The following is a 14,409-nucleotide window of genomic DNA, read 5'->3' as shown; positions in this document are numbered from 1 at the left end:
TTGCAATGGAAAGTGCTCAAAAATTGCATTCTAATCACCAGTCAGGTCTACAGCTGGCCAAACTGCACTACAGCTGCCATTCTGAGACACTGGATCAATGTGAAGTGAACTTTTAAGCTTTGGATTTAACAGTGAACTGTGATGAACTTTGCTCTCTTAAAGAGCAAAGTTGCTCTCTTAAAGTAAGACAGAAAAAAAGTGAAAGTGTAGCGTGTCGAGAAACCCAGGGCGGATTTGGTGAGATTGGCATGTCTTAGACACCGGGTTTCGCAAAGGAGCTGAGCTGAGAACCAACTGGCGGTGAGTTGGACCGAGGGGCAGGAAAAGATTCTTTACAGAGCTTGTACGGTGGGATTATCTGAAAGAGGCCTCTGTCCCTGATATCCACAAATCCCATATCGTCATCCCACCTGCAGTCTATGGACTTTGCTAAAGATGACAATGAGGTCACAGAACTATCAAGAACAACTGAGCTTGTTAGGTAAAGCCATGGAAGGGCAAGGATCCAAAGGAGACACCTGGACAGGGACTTGAACCCTGGACCCTCAGATTAAAAGTCTGATGCTCTTCCATCTGAGCTACCCAGGTAACAAGAGTCATGTGTTTGTCCTCTGGGACACATATTGTCTTTCTTTTCTGTAAAAACGTGATCTCTTATCCTCTCATTTTACTGTAGGTACTGGTGAGGATTTGCAGTTAGATATTATTAAATGGTCATTTCAGACAAGAGCCAAGGGAAGGATTTGATTCTAGGGGAAACATCGCTAGGCTGTATTATGACGTGTGATCACCCAACCTACAAAGCCCTAGGTAAGTCAATGGTATAATGGGTGAGGCCTGGGAGCTTCTGAAGGAGGACCTTCTTCAAATTCCACCTCCACTTGATGGACGTTTGCAAGCTGCACCATCTGTGTTTGTTTTCTCATTTGATGGCAATGATCCACGTAGTTGTAGGCCGTATAATGAAGTCCTACCAACAAACCTACCAAGCCCTAGATGGTGACCAAAATAGCTTTGCCGAAACCCAGGATCGAACTAGGGTCCTTTAGATCTTCAGTCTAACGCTCTCCCAGCTGAGCTATTTCGGCACGTTTTGCAATGGAAAGTGCTCAAAAATTGCATTCTAATCACCAGTCAGGTCTACAGCTGGCCAAACTGCACTACAGCTGCCATTCTGAGACACTGGATCAATGTGAAGTGAACTTTTAAGCTTTGGATTTAACAGTGAACTGTGATGAACTTTGCTCTCTTAAAGAGCAAAGTTGCTCTCTTAAAGTAAGACAGAAAAAAAGTGAAAGTGTAACGTGTCGAGAAACCCAGGGCGGATTTGGTGAGATTGGCATGTCTTAGACACCGGGTTTCGCAAAGGAGCTGAGCTGAGAACCAACTGGCGGTGAGTTGGACCGAGGGGCAGGAAAAGATTCTTTACAGAGCTTGTACGGTGGGATTATCTGAAAGAGGCCTCTGTCCCTGATATCCACAAATCCCATATCGTCATCCCACCTGCAGTCTATGGACTTTGCTAAAGATGACAATGAGGTCACAGAACTATCAAGAACAACTGAGCTTGTTAGGTAAAGCCATGGAAGGGCAAGGATCCAAAGGAGACACCTGGACAGGGACTTGAACCCTGGACCCTCAGATTAAAAGTCTGATGCTCTTCCATCTGAGCTACCCAGGTAACAAGAGTCACGTGTTTGTCCTCTGGGACACATATTGTCTTTCTTTTCTGTAAAAACGTGATCTCTTATCCTCTCATTTTACTGTAGGTACTGGTGAGGATTTGCAGTTAGATATTATTAAATGGTCATTTCAGACAAGAGCCAAGGGAAGGATTTGATTCTAGGGGAAACATCGCTAGGCTGTATTATGACGTGTGATCACCCAACCTACAAAGCCCTAGGTAAGTCAATGGTATAATGGGTGAGGCCTGGGAGCTTCTGAAGGAGGACCTTCTTCAAATTCCACCTCCACTTGATGGATGTTTGCAAGCTGCACCATCTGTGTTTGTTTTCTCATTTGATGGCAATGATCCACGTAGTTGTAGGCCGTATAATGAAGTCCTACCAACAAAACTACCAAGCCCTAGATGGTGACCAAAATAGCTTTGCCGAAACCCAGGATCGAACTAGGGTCCTTTAGATCTTCAGTCTAACGCTCTCCCAGCTGAGCTATTTCGGCACGTTTTGCAATGGAAAGTGCTCAAAAATTGCATTCTAATCACCAGTCAGGTCTACAGCTGGCCAAACTGCACTACAGCTGCCATTCTGAGACACTGGATCAATGTGAAGTGAACTTTTAAGCTTTGGATTTAACAGTGAACTGTGATGAACTTTGCTCTCTTAAATGTTGTCCCACCCAAAGTAAGACAGAAAAAAAGTGAAAGTGTAACGTGTCGAGAAACCCAGGGCGGATTTGGTGAGATTGGCATGTCTTAGACACCGGGTTTCGCAAAGGAGCTGAGCTGAGAACCAACTGGCGGTGAGTTGGACCGAGGGGCAGGAAAAGATTCTTTACAGAGCTTGTACGGTGGGATTATCTGAAAGAGGCCTCTGTCCCTGATATCCACAAATCCCATATCGTCATCCCACCTGCAGTCTATGGACTTTGCTAAAGATGACAATGAGGTCACAGAACTATCAAGAACAACTGAGCTTGTTAGGTAAAGCCATGGAAGGGCAAGGATCCAAAGGAGACAACTGGACAGGGACTTGAACCCTGGACCCTCAGATTAAAAGTCTGATGCTCTTCCATCTGAGCCACCCAGGTAACAAGAGTCACGTGTTTGTCCTCTGGGACACATATTGTCTTTCTTTTCTGTAAAAACGTGATCTCTTATCCTCTCATTTTACTGTAGGTACTGGTGAGGATTTGCAGTTAGATATTATTAAATGGTCATTTCAGACAAGAGCCAAGGGAAGGATTTGATTCTAGGGGAAACATCGCTAGGCTGTATTATGACGTGTGATCACCCAACCTACAAAGCCCTAGGTAAGTCAATGGTATAATGGGTGAGGCCTGGGAGCTTCTGAAGGAGGACCTTCTTCAAATTCCACCTCCACTTGATGGACGTTTGCAAGCTGCACCATCTGTGTTTGTTTTCTCATTTGATGGCAATGATCCACGTAGTTGTAGGCCGTATAATGAAGTCCTACCAACAAACCTACCAAGCCCTAGATGGTGACCAAAATAGCTTTGCCGAAACCCAGGATCGAACTAGGGTCCTTTAGATCTTCAGTCTAACGCTCTCCCAGCTGAGCTATTTCGGCACGTTTTGCAATGGAAAGTGCTCAAAAATTGCATTCTAATCACCAGTCAGGTCTACAGCTGGCCAAACTGCACTACAGCTGCCATTCTGAGACACTGGATCAATGTGAAGTGAACTTTTAAGCTTTGGATGTAACAGTGAACTGTGATGAACTTTGCTCTCTTAAATGTTGTCCCACCCAAAGTAAGACAGAAAAAAAGTGAAAGTGTAACGTGTCGAGAAACCCAGGGCGGATTTGGTGAGATTGGCATGTCTTAGACACCGGGTTTCGCAAAGGAGCTGAGCTGAGAACCAACTGGCGGTGAGTTGGACCGAGGGGCAGGAAAAGATTCTTTACAGAGCTTGTACGGTGGGATTATCTGAAAGAGGCCTCTGTCCCTGATATCCACAAATCCCATATCGTCATCCCACCTGCAGTCTATGGACTTTGCTAAAGATGACAATGAGGTCACAGAACTATCAAGAACAACTGAGCTTGTTAGGTAAAGCCATGGAAGGGCAAGGATCCAAAGGAGACACCTGGACAGGGACTTGAACCCTGGACCCTCAGATTAAAAGTCTGATGCTCTTCCATCTGAGCTACCCAGGTAACAAGAGTCGCGTGTTTGTACTCTGGGACACATATTGTCTTTCTTTTCTGTAAAAACGTGATCTCTTATCCTCTCATTTTACTGTAGGTACTGGTGAGGATTTGCAGTTAGATATTATTAAATGGTCATTTCAGACAAGAGCCAAGGGAAGGATTTGATTCTAGGGGAAACATCGCTAGGCTGTATTATGACGTGTGATCACCCAACCTACAAAGCCCTAGGTAAGTCAATGGTATAATGGGTGAGGCCTGGGAGCTTCTGAAGGAGGACCTTCTTCAAATTCCACCTCCACTTGATGGATGTTTGCAAGCTGCACCATCTGTGTTTGTTTTCTCATTTGATGGCAATGATCCACGTAGTTGTAGGCCGTATAATGAAGTCCTACCAACAAACCTACCAAGCCCTAGATGGTGACCGAAATAGCTTTGCCGAAAGCCAGGATCGAACTAGGGTCCTTTAGATCTTCAGTCTAACGCTCTCCCAGCTGAGCTATTTCGGCACGTTTTGCAATGGAAAGTGCTCAAAAATTGCATTCTAATCACCAGTCAGGTCTACAGCTGGCCAAACTGCACTACAGCTGCCATTCTGAGACACTGGATCAATGTGAAGTGAACTTTTAAGCTTTGGATTTAACAGTGAACTGTGATGAACTTTGCTCTCTTAAAGAGCAAAGTTGCTCTCTTAAAGTAAGACAGAAAAAAAGTGAAAGTGTAACGTGTCGAGAAACCCAGGGCGGATTTGGTGAGATTGGCATGTCTTAGACACCGGGTTTCGCAAAGGAGCTGAGCTGAGAACCAACTGGCGGTGAGTTGGACCGAGGGGCAGGAAAAGATTCTTTACAGAGCTTGTACGGTGGGATTATCTGAAAGAGGCCTCTGTCCCTGATATCCACAAATCCCATATCGTCATCCCACCTGCAGTCTATGGACTTTGCTAAAGATGACAATGAGGTCACAGAACTATCAAGAACAACTGAGCTTGTTAGGTAAAGCCATGGAAGGACAAGGATCCAAAGGAGACACCTGGACAGGGACTTGAACCCTGGACCCTCAGATTAAAAGTCTGATGCTCTTCCATCTGAGCTACCCAGGTAACAAGAGTCACGTGTTTGTCCTCTGGGACACATATTGTCTTTCTTTTCTGTAAAAACGTGATCTCTTATCCTCTCATTTTACTGTAGGTACTGGTGAGGATTTGCAGTTAGATATTATTAAATGGTCATTTCAGACAAGAGCCAAGGGAAGGATTTGATTCTAGGGGAAACATCGCTAGGCTGTATTATGACGTGTGATCACCCAACCTACAAAGCCCTAGGTAAGTCAATGGTATAATGGGTGAGGCCTGGGAGCTTCTGAAGGAGGACCTTCTTCAAATTCCACCTCCACTTGATGGATGTTTGCAAGCTGCACCATCTGTGTTTGTTTTCTCATTTGATGGCAATGATCCACGTAGTTGTAGGCCGTATAATGAAGTCCTACCAACAAACCTACCAAGCCCTAGATGGTGACCAAAATAGCTTTGCCGAAACCCAGGATCGAACTAGGGTCCTTTAGATCTTCAGTCTAACGCTCTCCCAGCTGAGCTATTTCGGCACGTTTTGCAATGGAAAGTGCTCAAAAATTGCATTCTAATCACCAGTCAGGTCTACAGCTGGCCAAACTGCACTACAGCTGCCATTCTGAGACACTGGATCAATGTGAAGTGAACTTTTAAGCTTTGGATTTAACAGTGAACTGTGATGAACTTTGCTCTCTTAAAGAGCAAAGTTGCTCTCTTAAAGTAAGACAGAAAAAAAGTGAAAGTGTAACGTGTCGAGAAACCCAGGGCGGATTTGGTGAGATTGGCATGTCTTAGAAACCGGGTTTCGCAAAGGAGCTGAGCTGAGAACCAACTGGCGGTGAGTTGGACCGAGGGGCAGGAAAAGATTCTTTACAGAGCTTGTACGGTGGGATTATCTGAAAGAGGCCTCTGTCCCTGATATCCACAAATCCCATATCGTCATCCCACCTGCAGTCTATGGACTTTGCTAAAGATGACAATGAGGTCACAGAACTATCAAGAACAACTGAGCTTGTTAGGTAAAGCCATGGAAGGGCAAGGATCCAAAGGAGACACCTGGACAGGGACTTGAACCCTGGACCCTCAGATTAAAAGTCTGATGCTCTTCCATCTGAGCTACCCAGGTAACAAGAGTCACGTGTTTGTCCTCTGGGACACATATTGTCTTTCTTTTCTGTAAAAACGTGATCTCTTGTCCTCTCATTTTACTGTAGGTACTGGTGAGGATTTGCAGTTAGATATTATTAAATGGTCATTTCAGACAAGAGCCAAGGGAAGGATTTGATTCTAGGGGAAACATCGCTAGGCTGTATTATGACGTGTGATCACCCAACCTACAAAGCCCTAGGTAAGTCAATGGTATAATGGGTGAGGCCTGGGAGCTTCTGAAGGAGGACCTTCTTCAAATTCCACCTCCACTTGATGGATGTTTGCAAGCTGCACCATCTGTGTTTGTTTTCTCATTTGATGGCAATGATCCACGTAGTTGTAGGCCGTATAATGAAGTCCTACCAACAAACCTACCAAGCCCTAGATGGTGACCAAAATAGCTTTGCCGAAACCCAGGATCGAACTAGGGTCATTTAGATCTTCAGTCTAACGCTCTCCCAGCTGAGCTATTTCGGCACGTTTTGCAATGGAAAGTGCTCAAAAATTGCATTCTAATCACCAGTCAGGTCTACAGCTGGCCAAACTGCACTACAGCTGCCATTCTGAGACACTGGATCAATGTGAAGTGAACTTTTAAGCTTTGGATTTAACAGTGAACTGTGATGAACTTTGCTCTCTTAAATGTTGTCCCACCCAAAGTAAGACAGAAAAAAAGTGAAAGTGTAACGTGTCGAGAAACCCAGGGCGGATTTGGTGAGATTGGCATGTCTTAGACACCGGGTTTCGCAAAGGAGCTGAGCTGAGAACCAACTGGCGGTGAGTTGGACTGAGGGGCAGGAAAAGATTCTTTACAGAGCTTGTACGGTGGGATTATCTGAAAGAGGCCTCTGTCCCTGATATCCACAAATCCCATATCGTCATCCCACCTGCAGTCTATGGACTTTGCTAAAGATGACAATGAGGTCACAGAACTATCAAGAACAACTGAGCTTGTTAGGTAAAGCCATGGAAGGGCAAGGATCCAAAGGAGACACCTGGACAGGGACTTGAACCCTGGACCCTCAGATTAAAAGTCTGATGCTCTTCCATCTGAGCTACCCAGGTAACAAGAGTCACGTGTTTGTCCTCTGGGACACATATTGTCTTTCTTTTCTGTAAAAACGTGATCTCTTATCCTCTCATTTTACTGTAGGTACTGGTGAGGATTTGCAGTTAGATATTATTAAATGGTCATTTCAGACAAGAGCCAAGGGAAGGATTTGATTCTAGGGGAAACATCGCTAGGCTGTATTATGACGTGTGATCACCCAACCTACAAAGCCCTAGGTAAGTCAATGGTATAATGGGTGAGGCCTGGGAGCTTCTGAAGGAGGACCTTCTTCAAATTCCACCTCCACTTGATGGATGTTTGCAAGCTGCACCATCTGTGTTTGTTTTCTCATTTGATGGCAATGATCCACGTAGTTGTAGGCCGTATAATGAAGTCCTACCAACAAACCTACCAAGCCCTAGATGGTGACCAAAATAGCTTTGCCGAAACCCAGGATCGAACTAGGGTCATTTAGATCTTCAGTCTAACGCTCTCCCAGCTGAGCTATTTCGGCACGTTTTGCAATGGAAAGTGCTCAAAAATTGCATTCTAATCACCAGTCAGGTCTACAGCTGGCCAAACTGCACTACAGCTGCCATTCTGAGACACTGGATCAATGTGAAGTGAACTTTTAAGCTTTGGATTTAACAGTGAACTGTGATGAACTTTGCTCTCTTAAATGTTGTCCCACCCAAAGTAAGACAGAAAAAAAGTGAAAGTGTAACGTGTCGAGAAACCCAGGGCGGATTTGGTGAGATTGGCATGTCTTAGACACCGGGTTTCGCAAAGGAGCTGAGCTGAGAACCAACTGGCGGTGAGTTGGACCGAGGGGCAGGAAAAGATTCTTTACAGAGCTTGTACGGTCGGATTATCTGAAAGAGGCCTCTGTCCCTGATATCCAAAAATCCCATATCGTCATCCCACCTGCAGTCTATGGACTTTGCTAAAGATGACAATGAGGTCACAGAACTATCAAGAACAACTGAGCTTGTTAGGTAAAGCCATGGAAGGGCAAGGATCCAAAGGAGACACCTGGACAGGGACTTGAACCCTGGACCCTCAGATTAAAAGTCTGATGCTCTTCCATCTGAGCTACCCAGGTAACAAGAGTCGCGTGTTTGTCCTCTGGGACACATATTGTCTTTCTTTTCTGTAAAAACGTGATCTCTTATCCTCTCATTTTACTGTAGGTACTGGTGAGGATTTGCAGTTAGATATTATTAAATGGTCATTTCAGACAAGAGCCAAGGGAAGGATTTGATTCTAGGGGAAACATCGCTAGGCTGTATTATGACGTGTGATCACCCAACCTACAAAGCCCTAGGTAAGTCAATGGTATAATGGGTGAGGCCTGGGAGCTTCTGAAGGAGGACCTTCTTCAAATTCCACCTCCACTTGATGGATGTTTGCAAGCTGCACCATCTGTGTTTGTTTTCTCATTTGATGGCAATGATCCACGTAGTTGTAGGCCGTATAATGAAGTCCTACCAACAAACCTACCAAGCCCTAGATGGTGACCAAAATAGCTTTGCCGAAACCCAGGATCGAACTAGGGTCCTTTAGATCTTCAGTCTAACGCTCTCCCAGCTGAGCTATTTCGGCACGTTTTGCAATGGAAAGTGCTCAAAAATTGCATTCTAATCACCAGTCAGGTCTACAGCTGGCCAAACTGCACTACAGCTGCCATTCTGAGACACTGGATCAATGTGAAGTGAACTTTTAAGCTTTGGATTTAACAGTGAACTGTGATGAACTTTGCTCTCTTAAATGTTGTCCCACCCAAAGTAAGACAGAAAAAAAGTGAAAGTGTAACGTGTCGAGAAACCCAGGGCGGATTTGGTGAGATTGGCATGTCTTAGACACCGGGTTTCGCAAAGGAGCTGAGCTGAGAACCAACTGGCGGTGAGTTGGACCGAGGGGCAGGAAAAGATTCTTTACAGAGCTTGTACGGTGGGATTATCTGAAAGAGGCCTCTGTCCCTGATATCCACAAATCCCATATCGTCATCCCACCTGCAGTCTATGGACTTTGCTAAAGATGACAATGAGGTCACAGAACTATCAAGAACAACTGAGCTTGTTAGGTAAAGCCATGGAAGAGCAAGGATCCAAAGGAGACACCTGGACAGGGACTTGAACCCTGGACCCTCAGATTAAAAGTCTGATGCTCTTCCATCTGAGCTACCCAGGTAACAAGAGTCACATGTTTGTCCTCTGGGACACATATTGTCTTTCTTTTCTGTAAAAACGTGATCTCTTATCCTCTCATTTTACTGTAGGTACTGGTGAGGATTTGCAGTTAGATATTATTAAATGGTCATTTCAGACAAGAGCCAAGGGAAGGATTTGATTCTAGGGGAAACATCGCTAGGCTGTATTATGACGTGTGATCACCCAACCTACAAAGCCCTAGGTAAGTCAATGGTATAATGGGTGAGGCCTGGGAGCTTCTGAAGGAGGACCTTCTTCAAATTCCACCTCCACTTGATGGACGTTTGCAAGCTGCACCATCTGTGTTTGTTTTCTCATTTGATGGCAATGATCCACGTAGTTGTAGGCCGTATAATGAAGTCCTACCAACAAACCTACCAAGCCCTAGATGGTGACCAAAATAGCTTTGCCGAAACCCAGGATCGAACTAGGGTCCTTTAGAGGTTCAGTCTAACGCTCTCCCAGCTGAGCTATTTCGGCACGTTTTGCAATGGAAAGTGCTCAAAAATTGCATTCTAATCACCAGTCAGGTCTACAGCTGGCCAAACTGCACTACAGCTGCCATTCTGAGACACTGGATCAATGTGAAGTGAACTTTTAAGCTTTGGATTTAACAGTGAACTGTGATGAACTTTGCTCTCTTAAATGTTGTCCCACCCAAAGTAAGACAGAAAAAAAGTGAAAGTGTAACGTGTCGAGAAACCCAGGGCGGATTTGGTGAGATTGGCATGTCTTAGACACCGGGTTTCGCAAAGGAGCTGAGCTGAGAACCAACTGGCGGTGAGTTGGACCGAGGGGCAGGAAAAGATTCTTTACAGAGCTTGTACGGTGGGATTATCTGAAAGAGGCCTCTGTCCCTGATATCCACAAATCCCATATCGTCATCCCACCTGCAGTCTATGGACTTTGCTAAAGATGACAATGAGGTCACAGAACTATCAAGAACAACTGAGCTTGTTAGGTAAAGCCATGGAAGGGTAAGGATCCAAAGGAGACACCTGGACAGGGACTTGAACCCTGGACCCTCAGATTAAAAGTCTGATGCTCTTCCATCTGAGCTACCCAGGTAACAAGAGTCATGTGTTTGTCCTCTGGGACACATATTGTCTTTCTTTTCTGTAAAAACGTGATCTCTTATCCTCTCATTTTACTGTAGGTACTGGTGAGGATTTGCAGTTAGATATTATTAAATGGTCATTTCAGACAAGAGCCAAGGGAAGGATTTGATTCTAGGGGAAACATCGCTAGGCTGTATTATGACGTGTGATCACCCAACCTACAAAGCCCTAGGTAAGTCAATGGTATAATGGGTGAGGCCTGGGAGCTTCTGAAGGAGGACCTTCTTCAAATTCCACCTCCACTTGATGGATGTTTGCAAGCTGCACCATCTGTGTTTGTTTTCTCATTTGATGGCAATGATCCACGTAGTTGTAGGCCGTATAATGAAGTCCTACCAACAAACCTACCAAGCCCTAGATGGTGACCAAAATAGCTTTGCCGAAACCCAGGATCGAACTAGGGTCCTTTAGATCTTCAGTCTAACGCTCTCCCAGCTGAGCTATTTCGGCACGTTTTGCAATGGAAAGTGCTCAAAAATTGCATTCTAATCACCAGTCAGGTCTACAGCTGGCCAAACTGCACTACAGCTGCCATTCTGAGACACTGGATCAATGTGAAGTGAACTTTTAAGCTTTGGATTTAACAGTGAACTGTGATGAACTTTGCTCTCTTAAAGAGCAAAGTTGCTCTCTTAAAGTAAGACAGAAAAAAAGTGAAAGTGTAGCGTGTCGAGAAACCCAGGGCGGATTTGGTGAGATTGGCATGTCTTAGACACCGGGTTTCGCAAAGGAGCTGAGCTGAGAACCAACTGGCGGTGAGTTGGACCGAGGGGCAGGAAAAGATTCTTTACAGAGCTTGTACGGTGGGATTATCTGAAAGAGGCCTCTGTCCCTGATATCCACAAATCCCATATCGTCATCCCACCTGCAGTCTATGGACTTTGCTAAAGATGACAATGAGGTCACAGAACTATCAAGAACAACTGAGCTTGTTAGGTAAAGCCATGGAAGGGCAAGGATCCAAAGGAGACACCTGGACAGGGACTTGAACCCTGGACCCTCAGATTAAAAGTCTGATGCTCTTCCATCTGAGCTACCCAGGTAACAAGAGTCATGTGTTTGTCCTCTGGGACACATATTGTCTTTCTTTTCTGTAAAAACGTGATCTCTTATCCTCTCATTTTACTGTAGGTACTGGTGAGGATTTGCAGTTAGATATTATTAAATGGTCATTTCAGACAAGAGCCAAGGGAAGGATTTGATTCTAGGGGAAACATCGCTAGGCTGTATTATGACGTGTGATCACCCAACCTACAAAGCCCTAGGTAAGTCAATGGTATAATGGGTGAGGCCTGGGAGCTTCTGAAGGAGGACCTTCTTCAAATTCCACCTCCACTTGATGGACGTTTGCAAGCTGCACCATCTGTGTTTGTTTTCTCATTTGATGGCAATGATCCACGTAGTTGTAGGCCGTATAATGAAGTCCTACCAACAAACCTACCAAGCCCTAGATGGTGACCAAAATAGCTTTGCCGAAACCCAGGATCGAACTAGGGTCCTTTAGATCTTCAGTCTAACGCTCTCCCAGCTGAGCTATTTCGGCACGTTTTGCAATGGAAAGTGCTCAAAAATTGCATTCTAATCACCAGTCAGGTCTACAGCTGGCCAAACTGCACTACAGCTGCCATTCTGAGACACTGGATCAATGTGAAGTGAACTTTTAAGCTTTGGATTTAACAGTGAACTGTGATGAACTTTGCTCTCTTAAAGAGCAAAGTTGCTCTCTTAAAGTAAGACAGAAAAAAAGTGAAAGTGTAACGTGTCGAGAAACCCAGGGCGGATTTGGTGAGATTGGCATGTCTTAGACACCGGGTTTCGCAAAGGAGCTGAGCTGAGAACCAACTGGCGGTGAGTTGGACCGAGGGGCAGGAAAAGATTCTTTACAGAGCTTGTACGGTGGGATTATCTGAAAGAGGCCTCTGTCCCTGATATCCACAAATCCCATATCGTCATCCCACCTGCAGTCTATGGACTTTGCTAAAGATGACAATGAGGTCACAGAACTATCAAGAACAACTGAGCTTGTTAGGTAAAGCCATGGAAGAGCAAGGATCCAAAGGAGACACCTGGACAGGGACTTGAACCCTGGACCCTCAGATTAAAAGTCTGATGCTCTTCCATCTGAGCTACCCAGGTAACAAGAGTCACGTGTTTGTCCTCTGGGACACATATTGTCTTTCTTTTCTGTAAAAACGTGATCTCTTATCCTCTCATTTTACTGTAGGTACTGGTGAGGATTTGCAGTTAGATATTATTAAATGGTCATTTCAGACAAGAGCCAAGGGAAGGATTTGATTCTAGGGGAAACATCGCTAGGCTGTATTATGACGTGTGATCACCCAACCTACAAAGCCCTAGGTAAGTCAATGGTATAATGGGTGAGGCCTGGGAGCTTCTGAAGGAGGACCTTCTTCAAATTCCACCTCCACTTGATGGACGTTTGCAAGCTGCACCATCTGTGTTTGTTTTCTCATTTGATGGCAATGATCCACGTAGTTGTAGGCCGTATAATGAAGTCCTACCAACAAACCTACCAAGCCCTAGATGGTGACCAAAATAGCTTTGCCGAAACCCAGGATCGAACTAGGGTCCTTTAGATCTTCAGTCTAACGCTCTCCCAGCTGAGCTATTTCGGCACGTTTTGCAATGGAAAGTGCTCAAAAATTGCATTCTAATCACCAGTCAGGTCTACAGCTGGCCAAACTGCACTACAGCTGCCATTCTGAGACACTGGATCAATGTGAAGTGAACTTTTAAGCTTTGGATTTAACAGTGAACTGTGATGAACTTTGCTCTCTTAAATGTTGTCCCACCCAAAGTAAGACAGAAAAAAAGTGAAAGTGTAACGTGTCGAGAAACCCAGGGCGGATTTGGTGAGATTGGCATGTCTTAGACACCGGGTTTCGCAAAGGAGCTGAGCTGAGAACCAACTGGCGGTGAGTTGGACCGAGGGGCAGGAAAAGATTCTTTACAGAGCTTGTACGGTGGGATTATCTGAAAGAGGCCTCTGTCCCTGATATCCACAAATCCCATATCGTCATCCCACCTGCAGTCTATGGACTTTGCTAAAGATGACAATGAGGTCACAGAACTATCAAGAACAACTGAGCTTGTTAGGTAAAGCCATGGAAGGGTAAGGATCCAAAGGAGACACCTGGACAGGGACTTGAACCCTGGACCCTCAGATTAAAAGTCTGATGCTCTTCCATCTGAGCTACCCAGGTAACAAGAGACATGTATTTGTCCTCTGGGACACATATTGTCTTTCTTTTCTGTAAAAACGTGATCTCTTATCCTCTCATTTTACTGTAGGTACTGGTGAGGATTTGCAGTTAGATATTATTAAATGGTCATTTCAGACAAGAGCCAAGGGAAGGATTTGATTCTAGGGGAAACATCGCTAGGCTGTATTATGACGTGTGATCACCCAACCTACAAAGCCCTAGGTAAGTCAATGGTATAATGGGTGAGGCCTGGGAGCTTCTGAAGGAGGACCTTCTTCAAATTCCACCTCCACTTGATGGATGTTTGCAAGCTGCACCATCTGTGTTTGTTTTCTCATTTGATGGCAATGATCCACGTAGTTGTAGGCCGTATAATGAAGTCCTACCAACAAACCTACCAAGCCCTAGATGGTGACCAAAATAGCTTTGCCGAAACCCAGGATCGAACTAGGGTCCTTTAGATCTTCAGTCTAACGCTCTCCCAGCTGAGCTATTTCGGCACGTTTTGCAATGGAAAGTGCTCAAAAATTGCATTCTAATCACCAGTCAGGTCTACAGCTGGCCAAACTGCACTACAGCTGCCATTCTGAGACACTGGATCAATGTGAAGTGAACTTTTAAGCTTTGGATTTAACAGTGAACTGTGATGAACTTTGCTCTCTTAAAGAGCAAAGTTGCTCTCTTAAAGTAAGACAGAAAAAAAGTGAAAGTGTAGCGTGTCGAGAAACCCAGGGCGGATT

General features: G+C 44.9%; 25 non-coding genes across 25 annotated transcripts; all 25 read right to left on the bottom strand.

Moving 5' to 3' along the window:
* Positions 1–515: 515 nt before the first annotated feature.
* Positions 516–588, bottom strand: trnak-uuu (transfer RNA lysine (anticodon UUU)). The gene has a single exon. It is a non-coding gene; the product is annotated as a tRNA-Lys (tRNA).
* A 427-nt stretch (positions 589–1,015) lies between these two features.
* trnaf-gaa (transfer RNA phenylalanine (anticodon GAA)) lies at positions 1,016–1,088 on the bottom strand. The gene has a single exon. It is a non-coding gene; the product is annotated as a tRNA-Phe (tRNA).
* A 520-nt stretch (positions 1,089–1,608) lies between these two features.
* On the bottom strand, positions 1,609–1,681 carry trnak-uuu (transfer RNA lysine (anticodon UUU)). Its single transcript has one exon. It is a non-coding gene; the product is annotated as a tRNA-Lys (tRNA).
* Positions 1,682–2,108: 427 nt separating this feature from the next.
* Positions 2,109–2,181, bottom strand: trnaf-gaa (transfer RNA phenylalanine (anticodon GAA)). Its single transcript has one exon. It is a non-coding gene; the product is annotated as a tRNA-Phe (tRNA).
* A 1,015-nt stretch (positions 2,182–3,196) lies between these two features.
* On the bottom strand, positions 3,197–3,269 carry trnaf-gaa (transfer RNA phenylalanine (anticodon GAA)). The gene has a single exon. It is a non-coding gene; the product is annotated as a tRNA-Phe (tRNA).
* A 515-nt stretch (positions 3,270–3,784) lies between these two features.
* Positions 3,785–3,857, bottom strand: trnak-uuu (transfer RNA lysine (anticodon UUU)). Its single transcript has one exon. It is a non-coding gene; the product is annotated as a tRNA-Lys (tRNA).
* Positions 3,858–4,284: 427 nt separating this feature from the next.
* On the bottom strand, positions 4,285–4,357 carry trnaf-gaa (transfer RNA phenylalanine (anticodon GAA)). Its single transcript has one exon. It is a non-coding gene; the product is annotated as a tRNA-Phe (tRNA).
* Positions 4,358–4,877: 520 nt separating this feature from the next.
* Positions 4,878–4,950, bottom strand: trnak-uuu (transfer RNA lysine (anticodon UUU)). Its single transcript has one exon. It is a non-coding gene; the product is annotated as a tRNA-Lys (tRNA).
* A 427-nt stretch (positions 4,951–5,377) lies between these two features.
* Positions 5,378–5,450, bottom strand: trnaf-gaa (transfer RNA phenylalanine (anticodon GAA)). Its single transcript has one exon. It is a non-coding gene; the product is annotated as a tRNA-Phe (tRNA).
* Positions 5,451–5,970: 520 nt separating this feature from the next.
* trnak-uuu (transfer RNA lysine (anticodon UUU)) lies at positions 5,971–6,043 on the bottom strand. Its single transcript has one exon. It is a non-coding gene; the product is annotated as a tRNA-Lys (tRNA).
* A 427-nt stretch (positions 6,044–6,470) lies between these two features.
* trnaf-gaa (transfer RNA phenylalanine (anticodon GAA)) lies at positions 6,471–6,543 on the bottom strand. The gene has a single exon. It is a non-coding gene; the product is annotated as a tRNA-Phe (tRNA).
* Positions 6,544–7,058: 515 nt separating this feature from the next.
* trnak-uuu (transfer RNA lysine (anticodon UUU)) lies at positions 7,059–7,131 on the bottom strand. The gene has a single exon. It is a non-coding gene; the product is annotated as a tRNA-Lys (tRNA).
* A 427-nt stretch (positions 7,132–7,558) lies between these two features.
* trnaf-gaa (transfer RNA phenylalanine (anticodon GAA)) lies at positions 7,559–7,631 on the bottom strand. The gene has a single exon. It is a non-coding gene; the product is annotated as a tRNA-Phe (tRNA).
* Positions 7,632–8,146: 515 nt separating this feature from the next.
* On the bottom strand, positions 8,147–8,219 carry trnak-uuu (transfer RNA lysine (anticodon UUU)). Its single transcript has one exon. It is a non-coding gene; the product is annotated as a tRNA-Lys (tRNA).
* Positions 8,220–8,646: 427 nt separating this feature from the next.
* Positions 8,647–8,719, bottom strand: trnaf-gaa (transfer RNA phenylalanine (anticodon GAA)). Its single transcript has one exon. It is a non-coding gene; the product is annotated as a tRNA-Phe (tRNA).
* Positions 8,720–9,234: 515 nt separating this feature from the next.
* Positions 9,235–9,307, bottom strand: trnak-uuu (transfer RNA lysine (anticodon UUU)). The gene has a single exon. It is a non-coding gene; the product is annotated as a tRNA-Lys (tRNA).
* Positions 9,308–9,734: 427 nt separating this feature from the next.
* On the bottom strand, positions 9,735–9,807 carry trnaf-gaa (transfer RNA phenylalanine (anticodon GAA)). Its single transcript has one exon. It is a non-coding gene; the product is annotated as a tRNA-Phe (tRNA).
* Positions 9,808–10,322: 515 nt separating this feature from the next.
* Positions 10,323–10,395, bottom strand: trnak-uuu (transfer RNA lysine (anticodon UUU)). Its single transcript has one exon. It is a non-coding gene; the product is annotated as a tRNA-Lys (tRNA).
* A 427-nt stretch (positions 10,396–10,822) lies between these two features.
* trnaf-gaa (transfer RNA phenylalanine (anticodon GAA)) lies at positions 10,823–10,895 on the bottom strand. The gene has a single exon. It is a non-coding gene; the product is annotated as a tRNA-Phe (tRNA).
* Positions 10,896–11,415: 520 nt separating this feature from the next.
* Positions 11,416–11,488, bottom strand: trnak-uuu (transfer RNA lysine (anticodon UUU)). The gene has a single exon. It is a non-coding gene; the product is annotated as a tRNA-Lys (tRNA).
* Positions 11,489–11,915: 427 nt separating this feature from the next.
* trnaf-gaa (transfer RNA phenylalanine (anticodon GAA)) lies at positions 11,916–11,988 on the bottom strand. The gene has a single exon. It is a non-coding gene; the product is annotated as a tRNA-Phe (tRNA).
* A 520-nt stretch (positions 11,989–12,508) lies between these two features.
* On the bottom strand, positions 12,509–12,581 carry trnak-uuu (transfer RNA lysine (anticodon UUU)). The gene has a single exon. It is a non-coding gene; the product is annotated as a tRNA-Lys (tRNA).
* A 427-nt stretch (positions 12,582–13,008) lies between these two features.
* trnaf-gaa (transfer RNA phenylalanine (anticodon GAA)) lies at positions 13,009–13,081 on the bottom strand. The gene has a single exon. It is a non-coding gene; the product is annotated as a tRNA-Phe (tRNA).
* Positions 13,082–13,596: 515 nt separating this feature from the next.
* Positions 13,597–13,669, bottom strand: trnak-uuu (transfer RNA lysine (anticodon UUU)). Its single transcript has one exon. It is a non-coding gene; the product is annotated as a tRNA-Lys (tRNA).
* Positions 13,670–14,096: 427 nt separating this feature from the next.
* trnaf-gaa (transfer RNA phenylalanine (anticodon GAA)) lies at positions 14,097–14,169 on the bottom strand. Its single transcript has one exon. It is a non-coding gene; the product is annotated as a tRNA-Phe (tRNA).
* Between the last annotated feature and the right edge of the window lie 240 nt (positions 14,170–14,409).

The sequence above is a fragment of the Mchenga conophoros genome, linkage group LG5 (genome assembly GCF_057382185.1).
Source record: "Mchenga conophoros isolate Kocher_MC1m ecotype Shallow Benthic linkage group LG5, M_conophoros_male_GT1.1, whole genome shotgun sequence".
Taxonomy (NCBI): Eukaryota; Metazoa; Chordata; class Actinopteri; order Cichliformes; family Cichlidae; genus Mchenga; species Mchenga conophoros.
The sequence above is the reverse complement of the archived record's forward strand: the minus strand, read 5'-3'. Positions and strand labels throughout refer to the sequence as shown.